Source organism: Zootoca vivipara, chromosome 2, assembly GCF_963506605.1.
Source record: "Zootoca vivipara chromosome 2, rZooViv1.1, whole genome shotgun sequence".
Classification (NCBI taxonomy): Eukaryota; Metazoa; Chordata; class Lepidosauria; order Squamata; family Lacertidae; genus Zootoca; species Zootoca vivipara.
Window position 1 is genome coordinate 14,071,086 of NC_083277.1, and position 19,351 is coordinate 14,090,436.

The 19,351-nt window shown below is 47.0% G+C and overlaps 1 pseudogene; it reads left to right on the top strand.

The window, feature by feature from the left end:
• LOC132591585 (zinc finger protein 14-like) overlaps window positions 1-19,351 on the top strand; it is a 61,854-nt pseudogene that overhangs the window by 19,010 nt on the left and 23,493 nt on the right.

Below are 19,351 nucleotides of genomic sequence, written 5' to 3' on the forward strand. Positions count from 1 at the left end.
CACCAGATGTCAAGGAAATAAGCAGCAATCCTATTTTTAAAAGACATCTGTTTAGGGAAGTTTTTAATATTTAATGCTGTATTGTTTTTAACAATCAATTGGGAGCCGCCCAGAGTGGCTGGGGAAACTCAGCCAGACTTGTAGGGTATAAATAATAAATTATTATTATTACAATACGTGCAGTGCGGTGCTATGCACTCAGCGTTCCCCGCCCCGTGTCTTAGAAGCGAGCAACAGGTATTGGAGGATCTGTGAGTGAGAGCTCACCCCCTCGACCCCAGGGGGGGGCTTGCAAGTATTGTTGTTGTTGTTTAGTCGTTTAGTTGTGTCCGCCTCTTCGTGACCCCATGGACCATAGCACGCCAGGCACTCCTGTCTTCCACTGCCTCCCGCAGTTTGGTCAAACTCATGTTCGTAGCTTCGAGAACACTGTCCAACCATCTCGTCCTCTGTCGTCCCCTTCTCCTAGTGCCCTCAATCTTTCCCAACATCAGGGTCTTTTCCAAGGATTCTTCTCTTCTCATGAGGTGGCCAAAGTATTGGAGCCTCAGCTTCACAATCTGTCCTTCCAGTGAGCACTCAGGGCTGATTTCCTTAAGAATGGATAGGTTTGATCGTCTTGCAGTCCATGGGACTCTCAAGAGTCTCCTCCAGCACCATAATTCAAAAGCATCAATTGTTCGGCAATCAGCCTTCTTTATGGTCCAGCTCTCACTTCCATACATCACTACTGGGAAAACCATAGCTTTAACTATACGGACCTTTGTAGGCAAGGTGATGTCTCTGCTTTTTAAGATGCTGTCTAGGTTTGTCATTGCTTTTCTCCCAAGAAGCAGGCATCTTTTAATTTCATGACTGCTGTCACCATCTGCAGTGATCAAGGAGCCCAAGAAAGTAAAATCTCTCACTGCCTCCATTTCTTCCCCTTCTATTTGCCAGGAGGTGATGGGACCAGTGGCCATGATCTTGGTTTTTTTGATGTTGAGCTTCAGACCATATTTTGCACTCTCCTCTTTCACCCTCATTAAAAGGTTCTTTAATTCCTCCTCACTTTCTGCCATTAAGGTTGTGTCATCTGCATATCTGAGGTTGTTGATATTTCTTCCGGCAATCTTAATTCCGGCTTGGGATTCATCTAGTCCAGCCTTTCGCATGATGAATTCTGCATATAAGTTAAATAAGCAGGGAGACAATATACAACCTTGTCGTACTCCTTTCCCAATTTTGAACCAATCAGTTGTTCCGTATCCAGTTCTAACTGTAGCTTCTTGTCCCACATAGAGATTTCTCAGGAGACAGATGAGGTGATCAGGCACTCCCATTTCTTTAAGAACTTGCCATAGTTTGCTGTGGTCAACACAGTCAAAGGCTTTTGCATAGTCAATGAAGCAGAAGTAGACATTTTTCTGGAACTCTCTAGCTTTCTCCATAATCCAGCGCATGTTTGCTATTTGGTCTCTGGTTCCTCTGCCCTTTCGAAATCCAGCTTGCACTTCTGGGAGTTCTCGGTCCACATACTGCCTAAGCCTGCCTTGTAGAATTTTAAGCATAACCTTGCTAGCATGTGAAATGAGTGCAATTGTGCGGTAGTTGGAGCATTCTTTGGCACTGCCCTTCTTTGGGATTGGGATGTAGACTGATCTTCTCCAATCCTCTGGCCATTGCTGAGTTTTCCAAACTTGCTGGCATATTGGGTGTAGCACCTTAACAGCATCATCTTTTAAAATTTTAAATAGTTCAGCTGGAATATCATCACTTCCACTGGCCTTGTTATTAGCAGTGCTTTCTAAGGCCCATTTGACTTCACTCTCCAAGATGTCTGGCTCAAGGTCAGCAACTGTTCAGTTTCTGTTAATTGGTTAATTGGTTCTCATGGGAAACTTACAGATTCTTGCTTCACACAATTAACTCAAGGCAGTGTCAATTTACTCTTGGCAGAAAGCCAAGGTCTGCCTGACCTGGAAACTACTCTCTTCTGATTGGTTAACGACCAGCACTGAACTCTGTTATCAAGGAATGCTAGCACAGTTGTTTTTTGTTAGGTGTTAGGAGTAGAAGTGCTGTGTATATGGTTGGAGAGAGAGAGAGTAAGGATTTATTTTGCTTTGCTTTGTATGCAGAAACTCTGCTGCTTTTATTTTCTTTTAATAAATCCTGTAAATAGTTATTCTGCGTCTAGCCGACTAGTCATTTCCACCTCAACTAGCTTCTGCGCTGTGCAGGAAAACTCTGCTACGTTTGGGCTAAAGCCACTAGAGCTATGCCTGACACTTCAAAATTCTAAGAGGTTATGGGTATCATGCTGCCAGCCTGAGTTGTGGTGGTGTCAGCGTAAGCGGAGAGGTTCCAGTAGTTCCAGAAGTCGCTGTTCCTGTGGCGTTGGTGCAGCGGAAGGACACTGGCTGGTTCCTGACTGTCGTGAGCTGGTGATGCAGTGGACTCAAGGACGACAGCTGCAGCGTGTGAGTGCTGGGTGCTGTGGTTCCTGTTCTCTCTCAGTGGCCGTGAGTAGCTGGTTCCAGGTTCCAGGGACATCGCTCTCAAGATGGCCTCACAACCAGTTCAGATGGCTTTTGAGCGTCTGAATGACTCCAATTACTTGCTGTGGTCGGAACGCATGCAGGCAGTGCTGCAGAGGGATCATCTCTGGCGAGTGGTGGGTAAGTTTCCTGCGAAGCCTGATGATGAAGACCTCGATAAAGACCAAAGAGCAAGGGCCACAATTGTCTTGGGGCTGGAAGATTCCCAGTTGCCATATGTGAGGGGAATCAAGACAGCTAGAGGTGTGTGGCAAGCACTTAAAGAACTCCATGTGCGTGAGACAGCGGTTTCCAAGCTGTTTATTCGCAAGGCATTGTACAAGGCAATGTTACAGCCTGGGGTTACAATGCAGGAACACCTACACAGTCTGCAGTTAAAGTTTGTTGCGCTTCAGGAAAGAGACTGTGCATTAGACCAGCAGGAGAAGGTGGCTATCATTCTGAGCTCTCTCCCGGAAAGCTGGGATAATCTTGTTATGTCTCTAGAAGCAATGAAAGAGGGTGATTTAACAGTCAGTTATGTTACTGGGCGTTTGATTGAAGAATGGCAGAAGAAGCAAGAAAGGTCGTTGGCTGCAGAGGCTTCTACAAGCGGGCGGTTTGGAAGGAGTTCTCATGCCGTACCAGAGGTGAAGCAGCAGCAGCGTGCCAGTGAGGAGTCAGCGTTTGCTGTTAGGCGTTGTTTCCGATGTGGGTCTTCAGCGCATCTAAAACGTCAATGTCCGGAGATGGTCAAGTCTCAGCGGCCGGTGCAGGAGCAGAGACAAGATCAGCAGCAAAAGCAGCAGCAGCAGTGTAAAAAGAAATTTTTCAAACGAAAACAATCGGCTCAGCTGGTGACTGCCGAGGTCAAGATTGCTGAGGAGAAACAAGCTGTCTGGGTGGTCGATTCGGGAGCGTCTCGGCACATTGTAAATTCAGATGAATTGTTTGTTTCCAAGAACTCAGCACAGCGCAGCCAGGTGGCTCTAGCAGACGGAAGTACTTCCGAAGTGATTTCGGGGGGTGCAGTTTTTGTTCCTTGTCTGCGTGAATGCCTGCAAAATGTACTGTGTGTGCCTTCATTAAGGAGCAATCTGATGTCTGTAGATTGTTTGCTAAAAGCTGGGTTTAAAGTGCATTTTGAAGGAGACAGTTGCATGATTAAAAAGGCTGGTGAGATTTTAGGCACTGCTAAGTCAGAGGGAGGCTTGTTTTGGCTTAAAGCAGGATCTCAAGTTGCAGCAGTAGTCAGTAAATCTCAGCCTACAGTGAGCAACAAAGCTATGCATGACAACTGTGTGCACTTATTGCACAGGAAAATGGGGCATGCTGGCTGGAAAAGTGTACTGAAAATGTCTGAATTGGCTGATGGGTGCAATTTAAAGAGTTGTAACCAGTACCTTGACTGCAATATTTGTAAAAAGGTTAAAACCCACAGTCTCTTACCCCAGGAGTGACAGAGTTAGTGAGTCACCGCTACAGCTAGTCCACATGGACGTGGTTGGTCCATTTGCTGTAAGCAGGGGTGGATCGCGTTTTTCTCTAACAATTGTTGATGACGCGACACGTTACACTTGGTGTTATCCAATGAAGAATAAGGGTGACGTGTTCACTAAATTTAAAGGCTGGGTGGCATCTGTGGAAAGGTTTCTGTCCCTTAAACTCAGAAGGATTCAGACGGACAGAGGTGGGGAATTTATGTCAAATGCTTTTAGAGATTGGTTACAGAAGCGTGGCATTGGGCATAGAAAGACGAACGCTTTTTCCCCGGAAGAGAACGGCATTGCGGAGCGAAAACACAGATCTCTTCAAGAAATGATGTTTGCCATGCTTAATGATGCTGGTTTGCCCATGTCTTATTGGGGGGAGAGCATGCTCACCGCATGTTATCTCCAAAATAGGCTCTTTCATCAAACAATAGGGACAACTCCGTACTTTAAATTGTTTGGCAAAAAACCCAAAATTGACCACTTGCATGTGTTTGGGTCAAAAGCCTGGGTATTAATTCCAAAACAAAAGAGAAAGAAGGGAGATCCTAAGACCAAACAGTTAGTGTTTGTGGGCTACCAGGAGCTAGGAAAAGGTTTCCGCTTTGCTGAAGGGACAAATGGCATTGTGATCTCCAGGAATGCCAGTTTTTGTGAACATAGTGGCTGGGAGACACTACATGCCAATACTGAGGTTTGGTTTGAACCTTCCCAGGGGCTTCGTGACTCTGAAGGTAAACATAGAGAATCAGAGTCTGAGGGGGAGGAAAGTTCAGATAAGAGCTCTCAAGAAAGTGCAATTAGCCAGAGACCAGTTGCTAAGCAACAGAAGAGAGGTCATAGTTCTGAGGAGGAAAGTGGGTCAGAAGAAAAATTTTCTCCCAGAAGATCTAAAAGACAAAACAAAGGAGTGCCTCCAGAGCGGTTTTCTCCAGATACTGCAAATGTGTTTAGTGTAATTGCAGAGCCCAAGAGTTTTCAGGAGGTGTTAAAGTTACCAAAAGAGGAGGCAGAGCTTTGGAAACAGGCAATGGAGGAAGAGATGTCCTCTTTGAATGAGCACAAGGTTTTTACACCAGTAGCAGCGCATGAGGGGGCAAAGATTGTAGGCTGCAGGTGGGTGTACAAACTTAAACCTCTGGTGACAGGAGGGTACAAATACAAAGCTCGTTTAGTGGCTCAGGGATACTCTCAGAGGCCTGGAAAAGATTATGACGAGATTTTTTCCCCTACTGCTAAAGGGGACAGTGTAAGGCTAATTCTAACGCTTGGAGCAAAGAGAAAACTCCAGTTAAATCATTTTGACATACAGGCTGCATATTTACATGCATCATTATCAGAAGACCTGTATCTAGCTGAACCGCCTGGTTATGAGACAGGTTCCAATAGAGTGCTGAAATTAAACAAAGCTCTATATGGTCTCAAACAGGCTGCAAGATCTTGGAACAAATGTTTTCATGAGGCCTTAGTGTCATTTGGCTTCAAGCAGAGTACAGCTGACAATTGTGTTTATGTACGTGGTACAGGCAGTAATCAAGAGTTTTGTCTGCTCTATGTAGATGACGTATTGTATGCTTGCAAGACAGACAAACAAACTAAAAGGTTTGCTAAGCAATTGTCAAGTAAGTTCAAAGTGAAGGACTTAGGCCCTGTTCGGGCATATCTAGGGTTGGAAGTGTGCTGGGCCCAAGATGGCAGCTGCCTAATTAGTCAGCAGAACAAAATAAAACAGCTACTGACTACGTACAGGATGCAGGATTGCAAAGGGGCAGCGGTACCTATGGATCCAGGTTTCATAAAAACACTTCATACAGATGAGAGTCCTGTATTTGAACATCCAGAGGTATATCATTCTGTAATTGGAAGTCTATTGTATCTAGCACAATGGTCCAGACCTGATATTAGCTATGCAGTAGGCATACTAAGTAGATTGGTCTCAAAACCCACACTAAATGCCTGGAAAGGGGTAAAGCAAGTTCTGAGATACCTCAAACAGACAATTGGCTATATGTTACAACTAAATTCTTCAGAGGATGAAATGTTGAGTTGCCACTGTGATAGTGACTGGGGAAATTTACCAGATAGAAAATCTGTCACAGGATTAGTCATAATGTTTGGTGGAGCTTTAATCAGTTGGCGATCGCGCAAGCAAAACGTTGTAAGTGTGTCGTCAACGGAATCGGAGTACGCCGCATTGAGTGAATTGTGCAACGAAGTGGTTTATTTCAAGCGTTTGTTAGCAGATTTAAATGTAAATTGTGGAGAACCAGTACAAGTTTACATAGATAATCAGGCTTGTATAACCTTAAGTAAAACAGAGGGTTTCAAGTCACGTTCCAAACATATCGCTGTAAAATACCAAAATGTTCGTTGTAGTGTACAAGACAATGTAATCACATGTACTTATGTATCAAGTGAAGAAAATGTGGCAGATGTATTAACTAAACCATTGGCAAAGATAAAGAACAAGCAAATGTGCAAGGGTTTAGGTTTGCTGGAAAAATGAGTGAACAGTAAAAGTTCCTACACAGGTGTTAATAGATGTTAATTGTCCAGCAGAATCTGTGAGGGGGTGTTCAGTTTCTGTTAATTGGTTAATTGGTTCTCATGGGAAACTTACAGATTCTTGCTTCACACAATTAACTCAAGGCAGTGTCAATTTACTCTTGGCAGAAAGCCAAGGTCTGCCTGACCTGGAAACTACTCTCTTCTGATTGGTTAACGACCAGCACTGAACTCTGTTATCAAGGAATGCTAGCACAGTTGTTTTTTGTTAGGTGTTAGGAGTAGAAGTGCTGTGTATATGGTTGGAGAGAGAGAGAGTAAGGATTTATTTTGCTTTGCTTTGTATGCAGAAACTCTGCTGCTTTTATTTTCTTTTAATAAATCCTGTAAATAGTTATTCTGCGTCTAGCCGACTAGTCATTTCCACCTCAACTAGCTTCTGCGCTGTGCAGGAAAACTCTGCTACGTTTGGGCTAAAGCCACTAGAGCTATGCCTGACACTTCAAAATTCTAAGACCACTACCTGGGGTGTACGAGACCTCCATGTCTTTCTGGTATAATTCCTCTGTGTATTCTTGCCACCTCTTCTTGATGTCTTCTGCTTCTGTTAGGTCCTTACCACTTTTGTCCTTGATTATGGTAATCTTTGTACAAAATGTTCCTTTCATATCTCCAATTTTCTTGAACAGATCTCTGGATTTCCCCATTCTATTGTTTTCCTCTATTTCTTTGCATTGCTCATTTAAGAAGGCCCTCTTGTCTCTCCTTGCTGTTTTTTGGAAATCTGCATTTAGTTTCCTGTATCTTTCCCTATCTTCCTTGCATTTTGCTTGCCTCCTCTCCTCCGCTATTTGTAAGGCCTCGTTGGACAGCCATTTTGCTTTCTTGCATTTCCTTTTCCTTGGGATGGTTTTCGTTGCTGCCTCCTGTATAATGTTACGAGCCTCCATCCATAGTTCTTCAGGCACTCTGTCCAGCAAATCTAAATCCTTAAACCTGTTCCTCACTTCCACTGTGTATTCATAAGGGATTTGATTCAGATTGTATCTTACTGGCCCAGTGGTTTTTCCTACTTTCTTCAGTTTAAGCTGGAATTTTGCTATAAGAAGCTGATGATCTGAGTTACAGTCAGCTCCAGGTCTTGTTTTTGCTGACTGTATAGAGCTTCTCCATCTTTGGCTGCAGAGAATATAATCAATCTGATTTCGATGCTGTCCATTTGGTGATATCCATGTGTCGAGTCGTCTCTTGTGTTGTTGGAAAAGAGTGTTTGTGATGACCAGCTTATTCTCTTGACAGAACTCTATTAGCCTTTGCCCTGCTTCGTTTTGAACTCCAAGGCCAAACTCGCCAGTTGTTCCTTTTATCTCTTGATTCCCTACTTTAGCATTCCAATCCCCTGTAATGAGAAGAACACCCTTCTTTTATGTCATTTCTAGAAGGTGTTGTAGGTCTTCATAGAATTGGTCAATTTCACTTTCTTCAGCACCGGTAGTTGGTGCATAAACTTGGATTACTGTGATGTTAAAAGGCCTGCCTTGGATTCGTATCGAGATCATTCTGTCATTTTTGAGATTGCATCCCATTACAGCTTTTGCCACTCTTTTGTTGACTATGAGGGCCACTCCATTTCTACTACGGGATTCTAGCCCACAGTAGGAGATATGATAGTCATCCGAACTGAATTCGCCCATTCCCTTCCATTTTAGTTCACTGATGCCCAGGATGTCAATATTTATTCTTGTCATCTCATTTTTGACCACATCCAGCTTACCTCCATTCATGGTTCTTACATTCCAGGTTCCTATGCAATATTTTTCTTTACAGCATCGGACTTTCCTTTCGCTTCCAGGCATATCCGCAACTGAGCGACCTTTCGGCTTTGGCCCAGCCGCTTCATCAGCTCTGAATCTACTTGTACTTGTCCTCCGCTCTTCCTCAGTAGCAAGTTGGACGCCTTCCGACCTGAGGGGCTCATCTTCCAGCGTCATAACTTTTATATGCCTGTTGTCTTTGTCCATGGAGTTTTCTTGGCAGGGATACTGGAGTGGCTTGCCAGTTCCTTCTCCAGGTGGATCACGTTTAGTCAAAACTCTCCACTATGACCTGTCCATCTTGGGTGGCCCTGCATGGCATAGCTCATAGCTTCTCTGAGTTATTCAAGCCCCTTTGCCACGACAAGGCATTGATCCATGAAGAAGCATTCAAGGATAATTACTCTCAAATCCTTCTGAATTATCTGCATGCCCAGCGTCTTTTGTCATGGGATCTGCTGTTCACCATGGCAGCTCCGGACTGGAAGTGCTATTGTTTATATTTTATAAATTAATTGTGTTGCAACACCTCCTCATTCTTGGCTATGTGAAGGGGGAAGTGTTCAGATAAAACATTATCTCTGGGGCACCAGGGCTGTTTAGCAGCATAACCAGGAAGGACTCTCCTCCTAGTTGCACATCTTTCATGCGGAGGGAAGGTGGCAGAGCATAGAGTTGGCAGTGCCAGAGAGACCTCAATGCAATGGGGAGGTGGCCTAAGTGTGTGTAAAAGGCTTCACTGTAAGCACATATTAAATTATCCCCAAAATTACACTCATACGGCAGAAACCCTATGGATATCTATAGTGTGGAAACTTAAGGGTCAACTTTCTACAAATCCACAAGCTACCTGGAGGCAGGAGTCACCTCTGAGCATTGAGGCAGCCAACAGGAAGCTTCCTTTGAACGTCATAGGAGCACATGGACCTGGTGTGGCCACTTTTCAGGGCTCTTTCCAGGAACGGTTGAACCCATCATTCACAAGTGAGGCCTGGTTTGCTCTCAAAGGGGTGGGGAAGGGAGGGAGAGTCCCAAAGTCTTTGCCTCCTCCACACCCCCAGGGGTTTAGCCTGTATCTGGACTGCACCACTTCAGCCTGCAAGGAAGACCCTGTTTTCTGGGACACATTGATTCCACCATTTGGGGGAAGCAAAACAAGTCAGCAGGGAGGAGATCATCATCATCATCACGATTTATTTATAGCCTGCCCCGCAGGTGCCACTACCAAGAAGGCCTTCTGCCTGGTTCCCTGTAACTTGGCATCCCGCAGCGAAGGAACTGCCAGAAGGCCCTCGGCACTGGGCCTCAGTGTCCAGACTGGACCCTCCTCCCTTGGGAGAAGAGGTGCACTGGAGAGCAGTTCATCCTGTGAGCCAGGCATCCCCAAACTGTGGCCCTCCATATGTTTTGGCCTACAACTCCCATGATCCCTAGTTATCAGGACCAGTGGTCAGAGATGATGGGAATTGTAGTCCAAAACACCTGGGGGGGCGAAGTTTGGGGATGCCTGTTGTGAGCTGCCTGCCCTGCAGTCTGAGGCAGGACAGATCCTGCTCAGCCATAGACCCACCACTCGAGAGGATGAGGACCGAGAATTTGGGTACAACTTGCAATATTAATGCTCTCCTGATATTTCCTGTAACAATAATAGCAGCTCGGCTGGGGCACGTTCTTTGATAACAAAATGAGTAACAAAATGAATTTCAACAGGGACAAATGTGAGATCCTACACTTAGGCAGGAAGAAGCACCTACACAAATAGAGGATGGGGGACACCTGGCTTACTAGCCGGACGTGTGAAAAGGATCTAGGGGTCTTGGTGGACCATTAGCTTAAGATGAGTTTCTGCTTGTTAGGGCAAGGTGGAATAAATACTTTAGGTATGATTAGGACTAAATCTTTAAAACCCAATAGAAATGCCTGGGCAGTCTTATCCCATATCTGGAGGGGACTCACTTTAAATTTAGTCTCCCTTGCACAAATAAAGGTGAATCCCACTTTCTAACGGGCCCATGATGTTGGATTTGTGGGCTAAAAGGGAATATGATTTTTATCCCTCCAAACAGATTTCATAATGAGCCCACCTTTCTTCTAATAATATGATATCAAAAGACTCGATAACACCACTAGTAATAATAATAGTAATAGTAATTATTATTCTGGGTGGATCCCAACAGAATATTATAAACATGCTAAAACATCAAACATTAAAAACTTCCCGAAACGGGGCTGCCTTCCGATGTCTTCTAAACATCAGTTAGTTTTTTATTTCCTTGACATCTGATGGAAGGGCGTTCCACAGGGCATGTGCCACTACTGAGAAGGCCCTCTGCCTGGTTCCCTGTAACTTGGCTTCTCGCACCGAGAGAACTGCCAGACGGCTCTCGGCACTGGACCTCAGTGTCCGGGCAGAATGATGGAGGTGGAGACGCTCCTTCAGGTATACTGGACTGAGGCTGTTTAGGGCTTTAAAGGTCAGCACCAACACTTTGAATTGTGCTCGGAAACGTACTGGGAGCTGTAGGTCTTTCAAGACCGGTGTTATGTGATCTCGGTGGCTGCTCCCAGTCACCAGTCTAGTTGCTGCATTCTGGATTAATTGTAGTTTCCGGGTCACCACATACAGCGCATTGCAGTAGTCCCAGCGAGAGATAACTAGAGGATGCACCACCCTGGCGAGACAGTCCGTGGGCAGGTAGAGTCTCAGCCTGCGTACCAGATGGAGCTGATAAACAGCTGCCCTGGACACAGAATTAACCTGTGCCTCCATGGACAGCTGTGAGTCCAAAATGACTCCCAGGCTGTGCTCCTGGTCCTTCAGGGGCACAGTTACCCCATTCAGGACCAGGGAGTCCTCCACACCTGCCTGCCTCCTGTCCCCCACAAACAGTACTTCTGTCAGGATTCAACCTCAATCTGTTAGCTGCCATCCAACCTCCAACCGCCTCCAGACACACAGGACCTTCACCACCTTCACTGGTTCTGATTTGAAAGATAGGTAGAGCTGGGTATCATCCGCATACTGATGAACACCCAACCCAAACCCCCTGATGATCTCTCCCAGCGGCTGCATGTAGATGTTAAAGAGCATGGGGGAGAGGACAGAACCCTGAGGCACCCCACAAGTGAGAGCCCAGTGGTCTGAGCACTCATCCCCCACCACCACTTTCTGAACACCGCCAAGGAGGAAGGAGCGGAATCACTGTATGACAGTACTCCCAGCTCCCAACGCCTCTAGACGGTCCAGAAGGATGTTATGGTCGATGGTGTCAAAAGCCGTGAGATATCCAGCAGAACTAGGAAACAGCTCTCACCTTTGTCCCTAGCCCGCCGGAGATCATTGACCAGTGCGACCAGGCAGTTTCAGTCCCATGATGAGGCCTGAATCCCAACTGGAAGGGATCCAAATGGTCCGCTTCTTCCAGGCGTGCTTGGAGTTGTTCAGCAACCACTCGCTCAATCACCTTGCCCAAGAATGGAAGATTTGAGACTGGGCGATAGTTGGCCATATTGGCCACATCTAAAGATGGGATATGGGTTGGGTTTTTGGAAGACGCCTGTGCGTGAATTTGTTTTATGTGTGTAGATCAGTGCACGCTCACCAACGCACAGTCTTCGCAGTAGGGCTCTGTTCCGATGGCATGAAGTAGTCACGACAAAACCGTTAGATTCCTATCTGCTGCAGCCTTCATCCGCATTCACAGCCGTTGCAACATACCACTTGTTATCATCCGCCTGTTTTGCCGTTGAGGACTTCTTGGATCATTCTTTGCCTAGCTCCTTCCCTTTGACCTTACCACCTTGGGTGACCCTGCTGGGAGTACGAGATTACCGACGGCTTCGCTCACAAGGGTCATAGGAACATGCAAGCCCACTCACCACGACAAGGTGATGATCCAGCGAGTAGGTGTCCAGTGCTAGACCCAGGCAGGTCCACACCTACTTTTCCAGCAGGAAGAAGAGGTCCTTGGTCTTGAGTGGGCATGATGGGAATTTCTCCTGGCAGACGGAAAGTGGCATCTAAGTGCATAAACAAATCCAGTTCCGCACTGCCTTGAGCAGCAGCCTCTAAAGGCATTGCTGGCTGCTGGCCGCTGTTGGCTGTGAGACTGTCTGCACAGGAAACATCCTCCTTTGACCCTGGGCTAGAGGGAAGCCTGCTAAGGAGTCTCCTGCATTGACTGGCCTTATCTGGCTGCCACAAAGCAGCTGCCAGGACATTTGCCTTATGAATTTGGGAACCTATATCTTGGTAAGCACACAGCGTATTTGAAGGATTTGAGATCTTAGGGGCTTGTGCTGCTGGTACAACTCTCTTACAACATTCATTTGCAGCATCAGGGGTTTCAGTCTGTGCCAGAGTTACTTTTTCTTGCAAACAGTTAGTGAAGTCAAGCAGTCAGAGGCTTTTTGTCCGATAGTGGCAGTCTTTGACGGGTTTTTCAGATTCCGGCATTTTGTTAAAGTGTGCATGCAGAAATTATGGGAAAGCACTTGTGGGGCAGGCTGACATTGCATATCCACAGTACTCTACTGCCCTTACCCTACCAACTGGTCAAAGAGTACCCCACGCACAGCATGTAGCTGGGCATGATGTCCTGCAGCCTGGTGAAATTCATTAAGGCAAATCACATATTGACCAGGATTGAGGAGCATTTTCATCAGGGACTTCCAGTCATCAGGAATTAGGGCATAGCCTGCAGATAAGCCTTCTATGAGCGCTCTCACATAAGTGCTGGACAAGCCAAATTTGTCAGCACCCTTTGTTACTGACCACAGTACTTTAGGCAGAGGGTCCCAATACCGGTAGCTAGCCTGACTTTCCTGGGCATCTGTTGTGCGTGTGACCGGACCATCTATAGTCATGTCTGCAAGCTCCTCTCCAGTTAGGTGAGAATAAGCTTCTGCCTCTTTAACCATTTGCTGGACAGCTGGAAGTCTTTCCTTCTGAGACTTTACCGACTCAGGAGGTGGTTCCTTGGATGCCAAGGCAGGCAGGTGTGGTGGAATAGTGCCTGATGATGATTCTGGTTCATCATGGGTTAATCTATCACTCCCATTATAGGCAGGTGTTCCCTGGGAGGCGGAGCATTCTAAATGGAGGGGGAACAACGTTGAAAGGAAGTTGGGGGTTGGCAGTTGGGAGTAGAGTGTTAGAGAGGGATGCAGGAGCTGTATTAACAAGTCTGTGTTATATGAAAAGAAGATATGTGCTTTTAAGAACCAGAGAAATCCATTTTACAGGTTAAATAATAAAGTTAAATGTGCTTAAATGTTCACTGACTCGGTAGTGTCTCAGTACCTTCAGAGGTGTGACAAAGAGGCGAGAACAAAGCTTTCCTGTGGAAGAGGAAACTGTTTTCTTTTTCTCCTGTCATACAAAGGGCTGGTTAGCGAAGCCAAAGGAGCCACATAGTTGCCTAAGGGAGAGCACCTTGTAGCAGTAGGGATCCATGGGAGGGAGACCCCCACTGGTGGCAATAGGTTTCGAACGCAGTGCCTGAGGTACCCTGGAGAAAAGTCCAATTTGGACACTGGAGGTTTTTCTCCTGTTTGTAGAGAAGCACAGGGAGAGCCTCTGTTGTTAAAGCAGTCAGGGGTGGGGAACTGGGAATCCCTCAAGGCAGGCAGGCATGAAGCCTGAAAAGAATTGTTACAGGAAATCTTGGGCTGAGATAGAGGAATGAGTTGTTCAAACACCAGCCCCTATATTTAAAAGGCACCCGTAATGACGACACTGGACTACCCTTTAGGGTTGTCGTAAATCACTGTTCCAAGCCCCACAAATCCGGTCTACTTTGCAGGGCTGTTGTAACGGGGAACCCTCCCTCACGGCCCTGCCTCCCCCACGTTGTGTAAGGGGTGTGAAAATGAACAAACCCCCCTTCCTCCCGGCAAGGGATTATAAGAGGAAAAGGGGGAATGTAAACTGTGCCATCTTCGTTCCCCCGAGGACTTTTTCGGAGCTCGGGGGGGGGTCCTCTTTCCCTGCCGTCTCCGGGGATCAAACCTGGGACCTTCTCAGAAAAGAAACAGGATAACGGAGCTTGTTTGGAAGGAGGAGAATTTGTGTGTTCTGGGAGGGAGGCGTCGCTCATTTCTTCCCATGGGTCAATGAGCTCCGCTTCCTAGAGAGGCAGGAAGGTTTGGAGCGGGGAGGGGAGAGCAAAGGTTGGAGAGGGAGGGGCCTCCATCCACATTCCCGGAAAAGAAGCGGGTCTGGAGAGGAGGAAGGGGAAAAGGTGCAATATATATCTATATATTGGGGGGGGGAGAAGGATGCGTCTTTCCTCCCCCAGAATCTACAAACAGGGCAGCTGGGAAGGGAGGGCAGGATTTGGGACGAGGTGGGGGGGGGATGAAAGGAAATTAGTAGAGTGCTCCCCCTCCCCCTTCTTTCTGTCGATCAGGCGAGCGGGGGCGCCTCGCGTCGGTGGAGAGCGCCCAGCCCTTTATATTACAGGAAAGGAAATCGGAATAGAAAGGCGAGCAAGGGAGGTGGGGAGGACTTTGCAGCGCCCCATCCGCTTGAGAGTCTAGAGATACTGCCCTGCCCCCCCCCCCCGCGGGCGCTTCTGTGGGAATGAAATGGGAGGCCTACCAAGGGCTGAGACTTGAACCGAGGCCCCAGTTACGCGCCTCTTTGCGAATTCCGGGTTCTCCCTGGCAGGAATCCCTATTGCGGTTTTGACTGCACGATTCTGGCTTCCCTTTGTGTGGAGAATCAGAGAGAGGAAGTCCATGGAAGGGTTAAAGGAGGCGAGAGAGGCCTGGATAGAGACCCTCCCCATCTCCCTCCTTTCCCCCCTCCCTGCTCTTCTTGCGAGTATCCTCCCGATGGAGAGGTGTCTAGGTGCAAGTTTCTTTAGTGTGGAGATACATGAAAGGTGAGATTATATCGTGTGAAATTTAAGTGCTCTGTAAAGAGGTGCTCTGTTACATATTCTGTTGGAGACGTTTGAGCGGGATTTATATATTATTAGTGAGATATAAGAAAGGGCACAGCTCCTATTTCACTCTCTTTTCCTGCTTCCTTTCCTAAGACGTCCCTGGTTGGGGGGGAGGTTCTCTTTCCCTGCCGTCTTCGGGGATCGAACCTGGGATCTTCTCAGGAAAGAAACAGGATAACGGAGCTTGTTTGGAAGGAGGAGAATTTGTGTGTTCTGGGAGGGAGGCGTCGCTCATTCCTCCCCATGGGTCAGTGAGCTCCGCTTCCTAGAGAGGCAGGGAGGTTTGGAGGAGGGAGGGGGAACCAAGGCTGGAGGGGAGGGGCCGCCATTCACATTCCCGGAAGAGGAGCAGGTCTGCAGAGGAGGAGGAAAAAGAGGTGCAAAATATATCTATATATTGGTTTTTTTGGGGGGGAGAAGGATGCGCTTTTTCTCCCCCTGAATTTGCAAACAGGGCAGCTGGGAAGGGAGGGCAGGATTTGGGGCGAGGTGGGGGAATGAAAAGAAAGTAGGGGATCGCTCCTCGTGTCAGTGGAGAGCCCCCAGCCCTTTATATTACAGGAAAGGAAATCGGAATAGAATAGCGAGCAATGGAGGGGGGAAGGACTTTGTAGCGCCCCATGCGCTTGAGAGTCTAGAAATACTGCCCTGACCCCCCGGGGGGGGCTTCTGTGGGAATGAAATGGGAGGCCCATCGAGGGCTGAGACCTGAACCGAAGCTCCAATTACGCGCCTCTGCGAGTTCCGGGTTCTTCCTGGCAGGAATCCCTTGGTGCCGAGGGGTGTCTTGATGGGTCCCCTTTGTGTGGAGAATCGGAGAGAGGGCGTCCATGGAAGGGTTAAAGGAGGCGAGAGAGGTCTGGATAGAGACCCCCCTCCTCTCCCCCTTCCTTGGTCATCTGGCGAGGCCCCTTCGGATGGAGGTGGGAGCGCTTGGGAGCAATTTGGCAAGAAGGGTGAGCCTGCCAGGGGGGCCTCTGGGCAAAGGGGACCCTTTGTTGTTGTTGTTGTTGTTGTTGTAAAGTGAGTTACAACCTGTTGTTGTTGTTGTTGTTGTGGCTGCTGCTGCTGCTGCTGTTGTTGCTGTTGTGTTCCATGGTTACACTCCAAGGTCTTCTTTGTCATGTTTCCTGTATTTTGGGGGGACAGAGAGAAAGCTGTTCTCAGGGCCTGCACCACCATGAGGGAAACTGAGACAGCCCCCTCAGGCAGCAGATGCAGAGAGGGGCAAGGAGGGGACAGAGCTGAGTCCCTTATTTAACCCTCTATCTTCTCATCCAGTGGAAGGTGCTGTCCCATTGCCAGTGTCCTAGACAAAATGCATCAGCCTTGGGAAATAAATGGTGCTGGATGATTTGGGAATGTGTCAGTTGGACTGTATCAGGAAGATCTTGGAGATCATGGAAGAAGGAGGAAATGAAATACAGATATTCAGCATTTTCAGAAGAGGGGGAAGAAGGGGAAAGTGTGTCCAACTAGATAAGACTCCCATCATCCCTGGCCATGTGCCATCCTTGCTTTGGCAGATGGTACTTTGTGTCCAAAATGGGACTCGGATGGTGCTGTGGGTTAAACCACTGAGCCTAGGGCTTGCCAATCAGAAGGTCGGTGGTTCGAATCCACGCAATAGGGTGATCTCCTGTTGCTTGGTCCCAGCTCCTGCCAGCCCAGCAGTTCAAAAGTACATCAAAGTGCAAGTAGATAAATAGGCGGGAAGGTAAATGGTGTTTACGTGCGCTGCTCTAGTTCGCCAGAAGCGGCTTAGTCATGCTGGCCACATGACCTGGAAGCTATACGCTGGCTCCCTTGGCCATTAAAGCAAGATGAGCGGCGCTACCCCAGAGTCGGTCACGACTGCACCTAATGGTCAGGGATACCTTTACCTTTACCTTTACTTTGTGTCCAACCACAACTGGAGGGTCAGAGATGCCTCACCTCAGCATAGAAGGTGCCTGTAGGGCAGCATTTCTCAACCTTGGATCCCCAGATACTCTTGTACTGCAACTTCCATAAACACTGACCACTGGTCCTGATGCCTAGGAATGATGGGAATTGTAGTCCCACAACATCTGGGGACCCAAGGTAGAGAAAGGCTGCTCTAGGGCTCAGTGTTATTTGGGAGTTGGTGAAACTGGATCTTAAGGGTCCTTGAGAAATTTCCCAGGGATTATGATTGGTATCTAGACCAATCCTATGGTCGTCAACAGGTTTGACACACCTATAAGCCAATCACCTATTCCCACCACCCTTCTGAGTAATACCCCTCCCCACCCTGCCACTATATATAAGGGTCTGGTGAAAGGAGAATGTTAGCCGCTTTCAGTCTCCTTTGGGTAGTGATGAAGCGGGATATCAAATCCAAACTCTTCTTCTGTGAGAAACCACTTGTTAGAAAAAGTAAACCCCACATTTCAACCTTATTCTAAGATAATGCTGCTTTATTAACGTTTACTAAGGCTGGTGATGCATGACCATTACTTAACATCCTTTCATTTGTCTTTCCTAAAAAGATGGAACATATGGAGGATATGAGATAATGAACAAGTTGTTAAAATAAGAGCAGGTGCTGATTGATGTGTGTAATATTCCTTTTTTGTTCTCATCCTAGAAAACAAATAGGATTTTCTCTCCCCCTACCCCCGTCGAAAAAAGACAGTGAAGAAGGCAGTCAAAATTCTGGTGGGCCACGTCCAATGGAAATAACGAAGAAACCATTTAAATACATGGAGTGTGAAAAGAGCGGCAAGAAACAATTTGAAAACATGGAGTGTGGAAAGAGCTTCACTGACAGTGGAAAACTTAGAAAACATCAACGGACTCACACGGGGGATAAACAATTTAAATGCATGGAGTGTGGAAAGAGCTTCAATCGGAGTGGAAACCTTAGAATACATCAACGGACTCACACGGGGGAGAAACCATTTAAATGTATGGAGTGTGGAAAGAGCTTCAGTGAGAGTGGAAAACTTAGAATTCATCAACGGACTCACACGGGGGAGAAACCATTTAAATGCATGGAGTGTGGAAAGAGCTTCATTGAGAGTGGAAAACTTAGAATTCATCAACGGAGTCACACAGGGGAGAAACCATTTAAATGCATGGAGTGTGGAAAGAGCTTCACTGACAGTGGAACACTTAGAATTCATCAACGGAGTCACACGGGGGAGAAACCATTTGAATGCATGGAGTGTGGAAAGAGCTTCAGTGAGAGTGGAAAACTTAGAAAACATCAACGGACTCACACGGGGGAGAAACCATTTGAATGCATGGAGTGTGGAAAGCGCTTCACTGAAAGTGGAAAACTTAGAAAACATCAACGGACTCACACGGGGGAAAAACCATTTGAATGCATGGAGTGTGGAAAGAGCTTCAGTGAGAGTGGAAGTCTTAGAATTCACCAACGGACTCACACTGGGGAGAAACCATTTCAATGTATGGAGTGTGGGAAGAGCTTCATTCAGAGTGGAGACCTTAGAATTCATCAACGGACTCACACGGGGGAGAAACCATTTAAATGTATGGAGTGTGGAAAGAGCTTCAGTCAGAGTGGAACACTTAGAAAACATCAAGGGAGTCACACAGGGGAGAAACCATTTCAATGCATGGAGTGTGGAAGGAGCTTCAGTGAGAGTGGAAATCTTAGAAAACATCAACAGACTCACACGGGGGAGAAACCCTTACAATGCATGGAGTGTGGAAAAAGTTTCAGTGAGAGTGGAAATCTTAGAAAACATCAACGGACTCACACGGGGGAGAAACCCTTTCATTGCATGGAGTGTGGAAAGAGCTTCATTGAGAGTGGAGCACTTAGAAAACATCAACGGACTCACACAGGGGAGAAACCCTTTCAATGCATGGAGTGTGGAAAGAGATTCAGTCAGAGTGGAAACCTTAGAATTCATCAACGGAGTCACACAGGGGAGAAACCATTTAAATGCATGGAGTGTGGAAAGAGCTTCAGTCAGAGTGGACACCTTAGAATACATCAACGGAGTCACATGGGGGAGAAACCATTTAAATGCATGGAGTGTGGAAAGAGCTTCAGTGAGAGTGGATACCTTAGAATTCATCAA